This window comes from Lagenorhynchus albirostris, chromosome 9 (assembly GCF_949774975.1).
Source record: "Lagenorhynchus albirostris chromosome 9, mLagAlb1.1, whole genome shotgun sequence".
NCBI lineage: Eukaryota > Metazoa > Chordata > Mammalia > Artiodactyla > Delphinidae > Lagenorhynchus > Lagenorhynchus albirostris.
The window spans coordinates 50,435,922-50,452,066 of record NC_083103.1 but is presented as its reverse complement, the minus strand read 5'-3'; the positions used below and the strand labels follow the sequence as shown (position 1 = coordinate 50,452,066).

At 56.7% G+C, this 16,145-nt stretch overlaps 1 protein-coding gene across 8 annotated transcripts in view; it reads left to right on the top strand.

The window, feature by feature from the left end:
• The first annotated feature begins 1,339 nt into the window (after positions 1 to 1,339).
• ARAP1 (ArfGAP with RhoGAP domain, ankyrin repeat and PH domain 1) overlaps positions 1,340 to 16,145 on the top strand; it is a 63,225-nt gene continuing 48,419 nt past the window's right edge. For 7 of the 8 annotated variants that reach the window (XM_060159932.1, XM_060159931.1, XM_060159928.1 and 4 more), the window contains exon 1: positions 1,340 to 1,457. The gene's annotated coding sequence lies outside the window, so the exon portion shown is untranslated. The remainder of the gene's footprint in view (positions 1,458 to 16,145) is intronic. The other variant, XM_060159937.1, reaches the window with a different exon arrangement.

The following is a 16,145-nucleotide window of genomic DNA, read 5'->3' as shown; positions in this document are numbered from 1 at the left end:
CATGTTCTGCAGGGAGTTTGGGGGTTGAGGTGAGTGTCATCAGACTCCAGTGCAGTGGAGGGACCAGGCCCTGTGACTTGAGCCCTCCCTAGATCATTTAGAAGACCTCAGGCCTGTGTTAACAGAAAGGGAGGGGCCTCCAACCCCTTGCCAGTGGTCAGATGCCAGTTCCCTGATCCTGTGTTCCACCTGGCTGCTTTGATGTCTAGGCTTTGAAGTCTAGAGGGATGCCTGGGCCTCTCCTGTTCTCTGTAGCCCACAGGTGCCCTCTGCTGCCTGAGGGTCACCCCCGCTATCAGGTCGGGAGGAAGGCCCCGTGCTCCACCCCTCTCCAGTGTTTTTGTACCCCATATGAATTTTGAGCCGGAAGTTCTCCCCAAGTTCTGGCCTTACCCTCTCCCGGTAAGCGACTTAACTTGGCCTGTCAGGAAGACGCTTGGAGTCCACTTTTTCCTAGAGGGGCAGGGTGAATGTCCAGTAGGGGTAGGCAGGACATTCTGTAACTCACCAGGACTTGGCCAGTTTACCCAATACTGGCTTTGTAACTTTGGGCAAGCCCTGGAACTTCTTTGGAGCCTCATTTCCTAATCTATATCCTGGGGTGATGATTTTTCACCTTCAGGCAGATTGAGATAAAAGGAATAAGTTGCCCAGCACTGGGCTTGGCATGTAGTAGGTGCTCAAATTAATGACACCCAATCTCAGCCCTGGACACAGGACCTAGGAATGCCTGCCAAACCCCAGACCCTCGACCCTCATCTGTGTGTATGCTGGCAGGATGGGTGGAAAGCTCCCATTCTCTAGGCCAGGGAAGTTGCCTGGCAGCCAGGACCTCAGGCTGCCACCTTTATAAAGCCAAGGAATCCTTGGGCCCTCTGACTAGAATCTTCCCCACCACCCTGCTCCTGAGAGATGTGGGCCCAGGGAAAGAAATAGGATTTTCTCGAAGAAAAGTGGGTAAGGACTTTCTGGAGGAGGTCAGGGACTGGTCTTCCAGCTTCCAACTGCCCCTTTCCGCTCTGTGGGTGGGGCGGTTTGTGGCTTGTCCCTCCCAGGGAGAGGGGCGGCAAGAGGCAGAGAGACTCAGGAAGAGATGAAGACTCAGAGGGCGGATGTGGTGGAGGTAGACCGGAGCCTCAGGAGACGGAGACGGACCTGTGAGCAGCGAGAGGGACAGGAGAGACGCAAAGATCGACCTGTCCGCAAGGCGGGCCAGGCTGGAGGACTCGAACACCCTGACTAGGCGTGGCCGGGAAGGGGGCGGGTCCCTGGGAAGGGGGCGTGTCCCTGCCCCCTTCCCGGTCCTCCCCTCCCCGGGGCGTCACGTGGGGCGGGCGGAAGCGCCCGGCAGGGTGGGTGCGCCCGGCCTGTGGCCGCGACTTGGCTGCACCAGCGTCAGTGGTGGCCCCGGGACCCCGGGTCCCCGCGTCCCCGCGTGGAGTCTTCGCTCAGAACAGGTCAGTGCGGCTGCCGGGCCCTCCCCGTCCGCTGCTCCTTGGCCAGGTGTGGCCAGGAGTTTCCCCATTCCGCAGAAGGGAACGCCGAGGCCGCGCGGCGACTCTGCGCCCGGCGGCTACTTCCGCGGGCGTTTCTCTGGGTCACGTCGTCTGTTCTGACTGGTGGTGGTGATGGGGTCGCCTCTGGAGGATGCGCGGTCGGGCTAGAGACGGTAGGGAGGAGGACGAACCGGCGGGACAGGGGGCTTCCAGCCTTCAGCCCTTTGGCGTGAAGTCTCTGACGTTCCGGAGCCAACTCGTCCTCGGGCACCTTGATTTTCTCATCGGTGAAATGAAGGCTCCCACTTCGTTGACTGCGGAGACCCTTACCGGTCTGCAAGTTCGTATGACCTTATGCGCTGGACCTGGGGCTCCACTGATCTTGGGCAGACTACTTCCGGGCTCTGCGCCTCAATTCCCCACCAGTAAATGGGGGCATGGCTTCCCAAGAGCCCCTACCTGGCCCAGTTGCTGCAAAAAGAAAGTGTGTGTTCACTGAACGGGGTCAAGCCGGGAGTGGGTTATTGGGACTGGAGAGAGCAGACTCCGAGCGCAGCCTGAGGGCATGGGGTGGGCGTTTGGTCCCAGATCTCCAGGGCGTGGTTTTTAGTGCTGGGGAACTCTGGTCGGTATCTGGCATATGCACCCTCACTCCCCCAAAGCTCCTGTCCTGGGGAGCCTTCCCCAGTCCCCAGGGCTGCAGGGTTGGACAGATATATGGAGGTACTCAGAGAAGGATTTGACTTGTTTGCCGAGCAAGGTCCAGACAGAGGCACCCAGGATACCTGTCCTCGGAGAGCAGAGTGTCCAGGCTAGGAGAGACCTCCCAGCAAGCTCATTACAGGGTAGAAGGAGCCCTGCGGAGTCAGAAGACAGGTGCAGACAGGTACTGGGATGGAATCAGGCACTGGGACTCTTGGAGGCCCAGGAAGGAGGAGATGGTTGGAATGGGCCTTGGCAGTTAAGTGGTAGTTCACAAGGATAAGGACCCTCAGAGGAGGGTAAAGCTTGTGCAGAGGCAGGAACTTGCATGGTGTGTTTGAGGAACGGCAAGGAGATGGAAGTGGCTGGAATGGGTAGCAGGGGTAGAGTGTAGAGAGAACCAATCCCCCGGTCCCGTGGCTGGTTGAGGGTTGTCTAGACCCTGGCTTGGGGAATCCTGTCTTCCCATTTGCTGCTTGCTCACTGGAATAGGGCAAGAGGGGGTTGTCCCAGGCAGAGCCCTGACAACTGTGAGGTGGAAGTGGGCAGATTGCTCCCAGGCCTCCCCAGTCAGACCCAGCCTCACCCCCACCATCTCTTGGACTCCAGCCGTGCCTTTCCACACATCACGCCTCAGCCCTTTGTGCAGGTTGCTTGTCCTCCCCCCTACCCTACAGAAGTTTTCTCCTCTTCCAAACCTCCCAGGTCCTTTGGCTCTTAAGAGATGGGCCTTCTCCTGCCTAGCCTTTCAGTGAGTGCTGTGTAGGGCACCACTTAGGAAGGGTCTCCTTGGAGCTCTGTGGGGAAGGGGACTGCAGAACCGTGGGGATGACTGGGACCTGGGATGGTCCCTGTGCAGCCACCAAACACTACGTGACTGTAAGTTCCCAAACCTCTCCATTTCTCCATCTGCTGGGTTGGGTGATAAGCCCTGGCCCCGTGCTCCAAAGAGAGACTGCTGGAGCAAGAATTGGGCCTGAGTCTAATTCCTTCCCCCAGCAGTGAGTGTTTGAATGAAGAAAAGGGAGAACCTGGGGGGAAGGGGTCACTTCAGAGGGGTAAGGGGCCTCTGAGAGTCCTAGGGGCTAGTTGTGGACTAGACTAGTACAAAGCCCTAGGACAGAGGGGAGTCCCCTCCACTCTCCAGGGGCCCTCTCCCCTCCCCACCCCACTCTCCCTTTGGCCAAGCTCAAAGCCAGCCAGCTGATGCCCAAACAAGTGGCCTCTGTTCCCAGGATGGGGGGAGGGGAGGCAGGACCTGGGCTGCAGGGCCTGGGCTGCAGGCCCGTCTGTCCAGCACTGACCCTGGCCCCCCGTCCTTCACTCTGGATCTTAACCCTTGGGGGCCTGAGATGGGCCCTGGACTGCTTGAAGGCTGGTACCCCTTACCCACCAGCTGCCCCCGCCACCCCACTTTAGGGTCCCAGGGGTTCTGTTGCAGCAGGAGGGGGTGCCGTAGGACATGAATTGGAAATGGAGAAGGAAAGGAGGGAACGGAGGTGGGAGGGAGGCTGAAGCAGATATGGCCATGTACAGAGATCACTTGGCCCAGAAGCTTTTCTCATAGATGAGGAGACTGAGGCCAGGGACCAGAGCTCAGACCAGGATCACACAGCGAGCCCTAGTGGGGGTCAGGACTGACCCGACTCCTAGTCTGGGCGCTCTTGGGGAGAAGAAAGGGAAAGGGAGGGACCTCTACTTGATTTGAATACCTACGGTGTGCCTGACACTGCGCATTTGTTAATTTATTTAACTTTACATCATTCCATGAGACAAGGGTCATCCTCCAGTAAGACAGGGGAAGAAACAGCCTCGGAGAGAGCTGAGTAATAATATCAGCGAGAATGACGCCAGCAAACATGCACACGGCACCTTTGTGGGCACTATTACGAATGTTAACCAGTTTCATCCTCCCAACAAGCCTAGAAGTTAGGCACCATTCTACAGATAAGGAAACTGAGGCACAGAGAGGTTAAGTAACTTGCCCAAGATCATGGCAAGTTAAGTGGTAGAGGCAGGATCAGGACCCAGGCATTTGTTTACCTCCTTTGGCCTGACTTCCCTCCCCCAGCCTGACGTCACTCCTTGAACGCAGTCCAGGGTCCCACTCAGTTAGGGGCTTTCCCCTGGGTGGTGGCCAAGGCAGCCTCGAGCAGAGTGTGACCCCAGCCATGCAGACCCGGCCCTCCCTTAGGAGCAGAGTCCAGTCCTTGGGGCGGCCCCTGTCACCCCCTCCTCTGGTCTCTGTCAGGCTGGACTCTTCCCCCTCCATAGCCCTGCATGGAGGGGCACTTCATGTTTCAGGAAGGGGCTCTGCACCAAGGGTCTGAACAGCAGGAGGGTGTGGGGAGGCCCTCAGAGATCCCCTACAAGTACAGTCCCAGTGGAGCTCAGGGACTCAACACCAGTATCCCCAGCCCTGATCAGAGAGGACATCTTGTTCACCTAGCCCCCCTCCACCACCCCCCACCACTGTCAGGCCCCCAGACCTGTAGATTCCAATCAGGGTTCTGGAGAGGACAGTCTCAGCCCCAAAAGGCAGGTGACCTCAGGTTCAGGGATGGCCTGGGGTGGTGGGGAGGGAGGGCAGTGCATGGCTGGTCTTCCACATGACCTTCCTGTGGAATTTCTCTCTGTCTCATCCTTTGGAACATAGTTCAGAAGGGAAAAAAGATTCTGTCCCATAAACAGGGCGTCTGTCCCAGACCATTGAGACAATCAGAGTCGCTGGGAGGGGATGTGGAGTTAAGTGACCAATTCAATAACAAAATTATTATTTAATAGTAGTAATAATAGTAGCAGTAGCTACTGTTTTTTTGGAAGCTTACTATGTGCCAGACACTGTGCTAAACATTTTATGTACTGATTTCATTTAATCCTCAACAATAGTCGTATGGGGTAGGCACTGTTCCCATTTTACAGGTGAAGAAACTGAGGCCTCGAGAAGTTAAGTAATTTTCCTGAGATCATTTATTATATAGAAGAGCTGGGAGTCTGAATTTCTCTAGCTTCACAGTGAGAACCCTGAGCACTGGGAGACACTGCAGGCAGACAAGATCCAAACCCTGTGCTTCTCTGGGAACTCCCAGTCGGGTGGCAGGCAGGGACTGGAGGGCTGCCGGGGCAGGTGACATTACTGGTGACGCGCTGTGGGGATGGGATGCCTGCTCGCAGGCTGGACTGGCTTCTGTCAAGTCTTAGCCCCCAGGGGCCCAGCCCTAGGATGAGCAGCTCCTGCCCACTCTTCTTGTCCTGTCCTGTCCAGTTTGGACTTTGTTGAGTACAGTGGTTCTCCTTTTTACTGCTGAGGAAACTGAAGTCAGTAGAAGTTAAGTGACTTGTCTAGAGTCTTTCAGCTGAGGAAAGGGAGAGCTGGGACTGGCACCAAGGGAGGGGGCTCTGAGGCCTGCACTCTACCTCCCTGCCTGGTCAGGGCCTCCTGGGCCTCGGAAGCCCTGAGCTTCCTTCAGATACTGCTCACCTTGCCTTGTCACAGTGTCCAAGTCTTTCTCTCTGGCCAAACCAGGAAACTGATTCCTCTCAAGGTGCCTGGGGTTTGGTACAGCTGGGTGTCAGTGACTGAACGAACAAACCTGGGGAACATGGTTGCAGAGCTAAGAGGCCAAGAAGCAGAGACCAGCTGTGGTCAAGAGTGTGACGCTCATGGCCAGTGGGGTCCAGAGGAAGATTCAGGGGTCAGAGCGCATCCCCCCTCCCCACTGGGAGGGAGAAATGTGTCAAAATCTTCCTCCTCCTCATTGTTTTCATTGTTGTGAGAGCAAAAGATTGTGAGGGCAATTGGGACAATTGGGACCTCTCACAGCCACTCCTCTGTCCCCATTCCCAGGGCAGGGAACTGGAGGTCACACCTGGAATCTCAGCTTCCCAGGGCCTTTGGGGGACCCTGGCCTCACCCTCCCTCCTTCTGGCCAGGCCAGTGCTGGGGTGGCAGGCCCTAGGACAAGGGTAGCGGTAGCAGGGCTAAGCTACCGCTTCATATTGCTCCCCTCCCCCACAGGTGCCTGGGTCTCCTGTGCCACCTTCCTTCCCTGCCCCTGGGCATCCCCTTCTCTCCTTCCCTCCCCTCCTTCCCACCATAATGCTGGGGCCAGGGCTCTGCCTATAATCAGGCCTGGAGTCAGGAGCTCATGGTCTGTCCCCAGTCTCTGGTTCAGTGACAGGCCTTGGGTTGGTCATGGACTCAGCTTCCCTGGAGCTTCAGGGAGGGAGCAGGAAGCAGCAGCACCTGGGACATCCCAAGCCCCCAGCCCCCAGGTGTGGACAGGTCAGGACAGAAACCAAACAGCGCAGGTAAGGGGGGGCCGGGGAAGGGCTTCTCCATCCCTCTCCACTCCGGCACTCCCTCTCCCCACATTGGGCAGCTGGGATTTTAGGATTCTGAGTCTTGAGACTGTGGGCATTGGGGATCAAGGATTCTAGGGTTTTATGTGCCAAAGATCCCCAGCTTCCAAATTTCCGAAATTCGAGGTGCCGAAAACCTGCAAAGCTTCCAGTTGGGCTGCGTGGATCCTGAGTTGAGGCTAAGCCCTGTGCCACACCTTTGGCCAGCTGGTGCCAGACAGACAAGGCCTGGAGAGTTTCTTGGGGCTGCTTGGTGGTGGTGCCGGGGGGGGAGGCTCTTCATGCCCTTTGCACCCACCACTCCCAGCAGACACCCCGTTGACACACACCTTTCAAGAAATCTGAGAACCAGGTTCTGGAATGGACTAGGTGGTAGCAGAAGAGATAGCCAGCTTAATGGGGGTGGGGAGGAGACAGACAGGGGCCAGGCCTCCTCTTCATTTGTTGGGGGTGGCGCTGTCCTGGATGCCAGGATGGGATTGAGAGGAGGCCCATGGAGGGCTGGTGGCTGACTGGGTCACAGAGCAAAGCCTGGGCTGTACTGCCGGGCGAACCAGCTCCTCTCAGGGCCGGCATGGAATGTGGCTCAGCAGGCCCAGGTCCAGCTTTGGAGTGTCAAAGCCAGGCTCAAGGGCTCTGAGGGGTGGTGGACAGAGACCTGGGCCCGGGAGCCCCAGGGGAGGCCCTGACCCTCCTCAGGGGGCAGGGAGACTGGACCTTGGCTGAGGGCCTTCTAGTAATTCACAGTGCCTCTCCAGGTCCTTCCGGTGCGCATGTGGGCCTGTGGGCACAGCAGTTGCCCTCAAAGGGCCCTGGGCATGGGAGCGGGAGCTGCCTCATGGGGAAGAGGGCTGTTCCCTCCCCACGAGGGAGGTGCCCTCCTCTTGGAAGACTTCCTGGCTGGGTGAGCTCCTTTCTGCTGCACACGCCTCTGGGGGGGGCGCCGTGCGTGTTCCTGTGTGCGCACGTGTGTGCTCTCAGGCCCAGAAACCTCCTTGGAGGACCTGTGCTTTTTCCTTTGTTTGGGTGCGATCAGCATTCCATGTCCCAATGCGTTGGGGTAGGAGGTACCTGGCTCGGCACCCCTTGACGTGTGAGCTGGATGAGGCTCTTACCCACTTCAGTGGGGACCTTCCCCCAAGCGGGCCGCGGTCTAGTTCTGCAGCTAAAATGTGTTTCCAGAGGCCCTGGCCTGATGGGGAGAAAGGGCCTCCCTGAGCTTTGCCAGATGACAGCAGGACAGCTTTGGGGTGGAGTCTCTCTTGCTTGGGAAAGGGGTGCCAGAGCCTCAGCTAAAGTCCTACCTTTTCCCTCAGACTGGGGCTGTTCCTCTTGCTGTCTCCTCCTTAGCTCTAAAGATGGATAGCTAAGTCTAGGGAGGCCAGAGATCCAGGGAGTATCTAATGGTTCTAGTGGTTCTGTTCCAGGACGTGAATCAAAACACTCCTCTGCCTTTACTGCCTGTGACCTGAAAACCCACCTTTCTCAATGCAGGGCTGGCCTAGCCACTTGGAGATGGAGGGTTACTCCAGTGTCTCTGAGGTCACCTGAGGGGACCTCCCCCTCATAGTTCTTCCAAGGAATAAGCTAGAGGAAGGGGATGGGGTGCTCAGGCTGGGGGGCCTGGGTCCTGTACTGACTCGTGTGGCCCTGGTTGGGTTCTTATCCCTTTCTGGGGCCCACTTTCCCCTTCTGGAAGCGGGAGGATTGGATTAGGAGGTTCCAAAATGCCTAAGGAGCAGGTGCTTGGGCATGTGGGGAGCTAGGAGAAGGCGGGGCTGGGGTCTGGCAGGCAGGAGGCTGGAGCTCTAACTGGTGGGCGCGAGCAGAATGGGAGGCACCCGGTCCTGGGGGCCTAGAGGCCAGGTGCTAGCCAAGCTCTGGCCACTGATTGCAGTGTGACCTTGGACAAGTCATCACTTGCTTGGGCTCCTTGCTTTTCACGTGTAAAATTGGGAGATTTCATTCAAGCAGTAGATATTCACTGTCTGCCAACCCTGGGCTGGTAGCTGGGGATGCAGGGAAATCAGACTCCAGTCCTGCCTTCAGGGAGCACCCAGCCAAGGCTGGGGCGAGAAAGAATGTGTGTGTATATGTGACACAGCGACAGATAGTGGCATAGCAGTGTGACCCAGGCTGTGACCGTGGGAACCAGAAGCTGCTGCCTAGAGCAGGTGACATTTGAACGTGAAGGGCAAGGTAGAGAAAGATGTTCCAGGCGGAGGGAGCCTGATGAGCAAAGTCCTGGAGGCCAAGTGTCCAGCGGTGAGAGTGGAGGGAATGAACCTGGAAAGGGGGAGTAAGTGGCCAGACCCAGAGGGTGGAGGCCCTTTGAGCCCCGCTGGGTAATGGGGAGCCGTGGGAGGGTTAGGCAGGCCAGGGAGGGGGGGATTGGTCTCAGAGACTTCTGGAAGTCTGCGGTGGTTCTCACCTGCTCTGGGGAACAGGACTTGCCCTGTGTGGGTGAGGGCTCCCCCAGCAGTGTTTATCGGGCCAGCACAGCAGGAAGTGGCAGGGGTAGCCACAGAGGTGGAGAGAAGGGGCAGGCCCAGCCACGGAGGGTGCCAAGGAGTCTCAGAGTTGAAGCTTTCGCTCCTAGACCTCTGGACGTGAACCTTAAACCTTGGCACCTACCTCACCCAATTGTCCCTCACCCTGCCCGTGTCACGGGCCCTGTCTCAAGCTCCTGACCAGGGCGAGCCATGCCTCTGTAGACGTCCTTTCACCCATGCCCCCAGTGGCCAGACACTTCTACCACTGGGGATAGAGCTGTGAATGAGACAGTGCCCCGTACTCTGGTTGAGGAGACTGACAATGAACAAATAAACATATAATACAGTGTCCGCTAGAAATAAGGGGGGTGTCGAAAAATGACGTGGGGTCAGGAGAGAGGGACTGATGGGGGGCACCTCTTTAGGCAGAGTGGTCAGGAAGGAAGGCCGTGCCGTGCATTTGAGAGGGCGCTGGAAAAAGTATCGGAGTGAGTCATGCAGGTGTCTGGAAGAGCATTTCAGGCAGAGGTAACTCGGGGCCCAGCCCTGAGGCAGGAGCACTCAGAGTCGGTTGGAGTAACAGTGAGGCAGGCACAGACCATGCAGGACTGGCGGGCCTTGTCCTGGCTTTGGCTTTACTCTGAGGGAGGTTGGAAGTCACTGGAGGGTGAGAACTGGTAGGTTGGGATCTGTTTTTGTTTTTTGTTTTCTTAAATTTACTTATTTATTTATTTATTTTTGGCTGCGTTGAATCTTTGTTGCTGCACGAGGGCTTTCTCTAGTTGCGGCGAGTGGGGGCTACTCTTCGTCGTGGTGCACCGACTTCTCATTGCAGTGGCTTCTCTTGTTGCGGAGCACGGGCTATAGGTGCGCAGGCTTCAGTAATTGTGGCACACAGACTCAGTAGTTGTGGCACGCAGGCTTTAGAGCGCAGGCTCAGAAGTTCTGGTGCACGGGCTTAGTTGCTTCGCGGCATGTGGGATCTTCCCGGACCAGGGATCAAACCCCTGCCTTCTGCATTGGCAGGCAGATTCTTACCCACTGCGCAACCAGGGAAGTCCCTGGGATCTGTTTTGAAGGCATACATTTATTCCCCACAAGCCCATTATACAGATGATGAAACTGAGACTCAGAGAAGTTATGTGAATTCTTAAGTCTCACAGCAGTAGGACCCCTATCTGCCTGCCTCCCTGCCGCCCCACGCACCCTGCTGCCCTTCATGGCTTCCTCTTGTCTGGACAGTGAGGCTGAGTGTCTTAATGTGGCCTTCAAGGCCCTTCTCAGCCCACACTCATCCTCCCTCCCCTCTCCTGCCTGACTTCCCTGCTCCTGGTCTCCACACTCTCCCCTCTGAGGAGACGGAGTGGAAGGAGGGGCTCCTGTGTGATCTTGGGCAACTTACTGAACCTTTATGAGGCTCAGTTTCTTCCTCATCTGTAAAGTCAGGTTTAAACCATCCACTTTCCAGATCGTCATGAGGATTATATGAAACAATCTATGTAACAGGCTTGGCACAGCGCCTGGTAGATGGGAAGCACTCCATAACCATGGCTTTTTGTCTTTCTAAGCAGGGATGGCAGGGTCAGATAAGTAGGTTAGAATGTTCCCTGTGAGTGAGAGAGTCTTTCCTTTCTGTTGTCTGGTTATAGAGTCGGGGAGGCTGAGGTCCCACATCAAACTGGCGGCCAGAGCCTGTGGGGCTGGTCCCCCGTCTCCCTCTCTCCCTCTTTTCCTTTCCAGCCCCTGCCCCGCCCATCTGGTCACCTCCACCCACCAACACAGGAGCTTCCTCTTGTCAGGTGCCAGCAAGGGGCCTGCTGATCACTGGCTTTCCATTGCAGGGGCCGCCTAGGGAGAGGGCAGTGTCAGGTCCCTGTTCTCCTGGGCTGCTACTTCTGGGTGCAGAGGAGCCCCAGTCTCTCCTTCTGGGTGGGCAGGCACATCAGGTGCCCAGTTGCCTCAGAGAGGATGGAGTCAAGCAGCCTTCCCTTCCCCTCCCCCATCAGGCCAGGGCTGTCCTCAACCCCTCTGGTGTGTAGTGAGGCTCTGACTGACGTGACTCTGGTTCTGTCCACTCCACTGCCAGGGAGTGCCCTGTGCACTGCCATCCTCCCTGTGGTTAGCCCTGTTTCCTCCTGTTTCTGCCTCATTTGCAGCGTTAAGAGCTCCCCCGCTGCCAGCTCCCGCATGGGGGGCAGTTGTGACAGAGGAGGATCGTCCTGGAGTCACCCTGTGGTACCTCAGGCCTCCCCCTCACCCAGCACCTTTGGTGGGAGAGGTGCTCCCTGCCCTGCCTGGGGAGTCCCCAGCCCAGGAGGGCGTGTCTGTGACTGAGGGGCTGGGGGGCCAGGCCAGAGGCCGTGCTCTCCTGGTGAAAGGGCACCAGGTCTCCACAGGTGCTGTGCGGCTGGCTGGGCACCCCTTCTAGGTGAGAAGGGCCTGAGCTGGGACTTGAAGAGTGAAGGGTTGGGGGCGTAGGGCAGGTGGATGTGGGTCTGGGCTGGGGGGTTCAGGTTTGGAGGAGCTCTGTCTTGTGGGGGGGGGATGGTTAGAGGAGCAGGTAGAGGGTGCTCTGGTTGAAGGTGTGGGGACCAGAAGGGCAGGGAGGAGGGCCCAGGGGTCAGATGGGCTGGGGAGGGGCAGTGGGGATGGAGAGGAGGGATGAGTCTAAAGCGAGGTGATAAGGAGGCAGTTAGAGGAAGGCGAGGGCGTGGTCTAGAGTGATCTGTCTGGAGGTGGGGGAACTGGTAGGGCCAAGGAGCTCAGTGTGTCTTGGACTTTTTTTTTTTTAATTGAATTATAGTTGATTTACAATGTTGTGTTAATTTGTGCTGTACAGCAAAGTGATTCAGTTATGCATATATATTCTTTTTCATATTCGTTTCCATTATTTTTTTAATAAAATTGACCATTGTAACCATTTTATTTATTTTTTAGAAATGCTTATTTATTTATTTATTTATGGCTGTGTTGGGTCTTCGTTGCTGCACGCGGGCTTTCTCTAGTTGCGGCGAGCGGGGGCTACTCTTCATTGCAGTGGCTTCTCTTGTGGAGCACAGGCTCTAGGCACGCGGGTTTCAGTAGTGTGGCACACGGGCTCAGTAGTTGTGGCTCACAGGCTCTAGAGCGCAGGCTCAGTAGCTGTGGCACACGGGCTTAGTTGCTCCGCGGCACGTGGGATCTTCCCAGACCAGGGCTTGAACCCGTGTCCCCTGCATTGGCAGGCGGATTCTTAACCACTGTGCCCCCAGGGAAGTCCCTCCGTTATGGTTTATCACAGGATATTGAATACAGTTCCTTGTGCTATGCAGTAGGACCTTGTTGTTTATCCGTCACAGACTTTTTGACAGAGCCTGAAAACCAAACCTTTTAACTATCAGCTTCATTTATTGTGAGTTGAGGTACTTCAGACATTCACACTTCATCCTCTCCAGGGTGGAGTCAGATGCTGTTTAGAGGACAAACCACAGGTACCCTGGCATCTCATGTTCATAGTGATCCTCAGTCCATTTCTCATTTGAAAGTCTGTGGCCTTCAGTCTGGCCTCCGGATCTGTGGTTGGTGGGGAGGCGGGGATGTCATTTGATAAACTGTGTCTTAGACCTTCAGGAAGATAAGACAGTGAGGGAGGGGTTGAGCTTTGGGGCTCAGTTTCTCATCCTCCAGTCCAGATGGCCCAGGAAATCAGTTTCATTTACGATAGTTCTCTTGGTATTCTGTGCATGTTATATTGAAAATCACAAAGCTACTTTATAATGATGGTTTTGGGGAAGAAACTGGGACAAACTCATTTCTGATAGACTTAAAATGCTTTTATCATTGTAATTATGAAAGTGATATGCAACTGTAAAAACTTTAAACAGTACAGACGAGGAGGTTGTAGAAAGTGATTAGTCTTTCAAGATTTGGGGTGGGAGTTAGAGGTAGGCCTGAAATTTAGGTCAGGGCTGTCTACTGTCCTTTAGTCTTAAATGTCCATTGATCATTAATAAAACTAGTTGTACATTTTATTAGGGCGATGCTGAGGGGGCTGCCCTAAGGAGGTTGTTAAAATATCCTACCTCTCACCTAGTCCACTGGGTGTGGATGTGCGCGTTGCGCACTGCCCAAGGGTACCTGGCTGGGTGCAGGGAGAGCTGGGAGAGGAGGACTGAAACTCAGCCTGTCCTCTTTGCTGAGCTGCATGCCCTGCTGTGGGGCTCCTGAAGCAAGAGGCATTTTTTTCTAATTTGCTCAATGGTCCCACCTAGGGTGGAGGCAGCCCCGCTTTCCCCAGGAGAGGCGAGTGGGTGAGTTCACTGTGGGGCGGGGCATATGCAGTGCCTGGGGCCCCCCAGGAGGAGGTCCAGGAGGCCATGGTGTATCCACCCTGGAGCCCTGCTGGGGGATGTGGCTGGAGGCAGGGTGTGGGGGTCACTGGTATCTGGGCAACTGAGAATTTCAGGGTGCTGAAGGCGTCCAGACTAGAGCCTGGCTACAGGGCCAGCACCAAGGGCCCCTCTGGACGGGCCCGGCCAAAGCCTTGGGGCTCGGAACAGGAAGTGTCTATCTTAGCAGCAGAGAAGTGAGCAGATGCCGAACGAGTGTGGCTTCTAGTACATACATGGTCATGTGTCATGGTCATCTGGGTGACAGCTCTGTTCTGTGGAGGGGGAAACTGAGGCTCAGAGTGTGACATGACTTGCCCAGGGCTTCAGGCAAGAAGTGATGGAGCCAGCACTGGAACCTGGTCTTGCCTGGCGTCCTGCGGGAATAGGGTTCTGGCCTGGAGCCAGTGGCCCCCAGTTCCCCACCAGATGGCTCAGGCAAGCCCTGGGGCCCGGACTCAGTCATTCCTCTGCCCTGAGGGCTGTTCCTTGTCAGCCCTCACCACTCCTGTCACGCCACATCACAGATGGGATGGGGCAGAAATCTGGTGCCTGGGCAAGTGACGGGGCGGAGGTCCGGGGCTGGGGTTAGGGCAGGAGACCCCAGTGTGCCTCCTTGGCACCCATATGCCGTGGCCACCAGTCCCGGAGAGACAGAAAATAGGCTTCTGGGTCCGGGGGTTATAGTCAGCTGCCTGCCTGAGGGCCGCACCTGCTGCCTTGCCTGGCAGAGCTGGAGGGAGTTGGCTTCTGCAGAGGGGCGGGGGCCGCTTCTGGGCCAGGCACCCAGCCCCCACCTAGTTCCTCATATCTGAGGGAAGTGTCTCCAAGTCCTCTTGTCTGTGTTAACAGAGCCCTGAGAACAGCCAGGAGGGCAGCAAACGAGGGTGGCCCTGCCCCCAGGTATGACCTGGTGATTGGGCTGGGGGGACTGGGGTCAAGGGGCGTGGGCAGCATCGGGCTCTGGGCAGTGGTACACAGTCCGGTTGTTGGTAGTGAGTATGGGGACTGAAGGCTGTGCGTGTGGCTGCTAGGTGGGGTGGGCGGTGTGTGAACCTGGAGGCTGTGTGAGCTGTGCATTTGTGGTATGCGTGGGGTGTGCAGAGTAGACCCAGGCCTAGCTGGATATGTAGTGCTTTTAATTCCTGTGTGGAGAGCTCTGAGGGCTCTCCTGAGTTCTGGGCGCTGGGGTCCCTGCCCAGCCTGCCTAGGATGGGGTGGAGTGCTGTGAGGCAGTGGCGGGGGGTGTTGGGGGGTGGACGAGCACAGGCCGCAGGTCTGAAGCTCTAGGCCCACCTTCCTCCCCTTCCGCTCCCCCCACCGTTGGGCCTTCCCTTGAATCCAGAGCACAGCTCTGTGCAGACAGGGGGCTTTGAAGATGCAGTTGGGGAAGGGTCCTCGCTGAGGGGACTCCAGAGCTGAGTGGGGAAGGAGTTGGGACTGTCAGGGCTACCGGATCCAGGCCTGACTCATCCATTCAAATCAGAATGCAAAGGAGGCTTACACCCACATGGGCGACCAAGGGCAGATCCCTAAACCTCTCTGGGTGTCACTACTGTCCTTTCACATCTCCTGTTCCTGCCCCACTGAACTCTCCCCATCTCTGGATCTGCCAGCTCCTTTTCCGTCCCCGGGTCCTGCACACTCAGTTCCCTTTGCCTAGAAGTGCAACCTCCTACTTGTGCTCCAAGGCCCAGCTCAGGAGTGCCCTCTGGAAGCCTCACTGCCTCTGCCAGACAGACAGTCACATCATCTGAAGGCCCTGTTGGCTCTAGCAAGTGACCTGGGCAAGTTTCCATTTCACACAGCCTCCGTGAAATGGGGTAAAAACCCCAGACCTTGGGACTATACCGGGGATGATTCGGGTGAAGGTGGAAATCTGGTGGAGGCTGGGCATGCAGTGGATATTTAGGAAACCAAGGAAGTGGGAGTGTGCTTGTCCTTAGCTAAAGCTCAGGGCTGCCTTTCTGCTGGACTGGCAGTACTGGTGTCCCTAGCCGGTAGTGGGCAGGGATGGCGCGAGAGAGATGCTGTGCTGCGACAGAGAAGGGGCGATGAGATTTAAACTCTGCCATTGGGTGTTGGACACCCAATGGTAGTTAAAGGACAGAAGGATGAAAGTTTTGGCTCCAGCAAGAGGGACTCAGGCCATACCTGCAGAAGGACTGGTTGGCAAGGATTAGGGAGATTCCAGACAACCCTTACTTACCCCTGGACTGAGTGCCCTTGTGAGCACAGCCAGGTCCTGGGCTCTACTGTGAGGGTAGGGGAGACAAGAAGGGGTACAGGGGTACAGGCTCTCAGGATACCCCAGGCCAGGTTGGGGGTTGGGTGGAGATGGACCCCCCACAAATCGGACAACCAGGAACAGAGCAGGAGCAGCACTGAGCTGCATGACTCAGCCTCTGAGGCTTAGGGGCCCAAGGGGGCAGTCAGGGAGGACTTTCTGGAGGAGGCAGCCTGGAATCAGCACCTGAAGGTGGGAGGATGTGGTTCATTTACCCATTGACAACAGACAGTTTTGGGGGCTTCCACGTGTCAAGCTGGTGCCTGGTGCAAAAAGTGAAATGGAGGGAGTGGTGGGCCAGCTGAGCCCGGCCGGGGCTTGGGGCATGTGCTGGCAACTTGGGCAAGTCACTTCCTCCCTGTGGGTGTTTGTTTCTTCATCTGTAAACGGCAGGGCTGGAGCCAGTCGAAGGATGGTCGGAGGAGCTGGACTTGAGGAC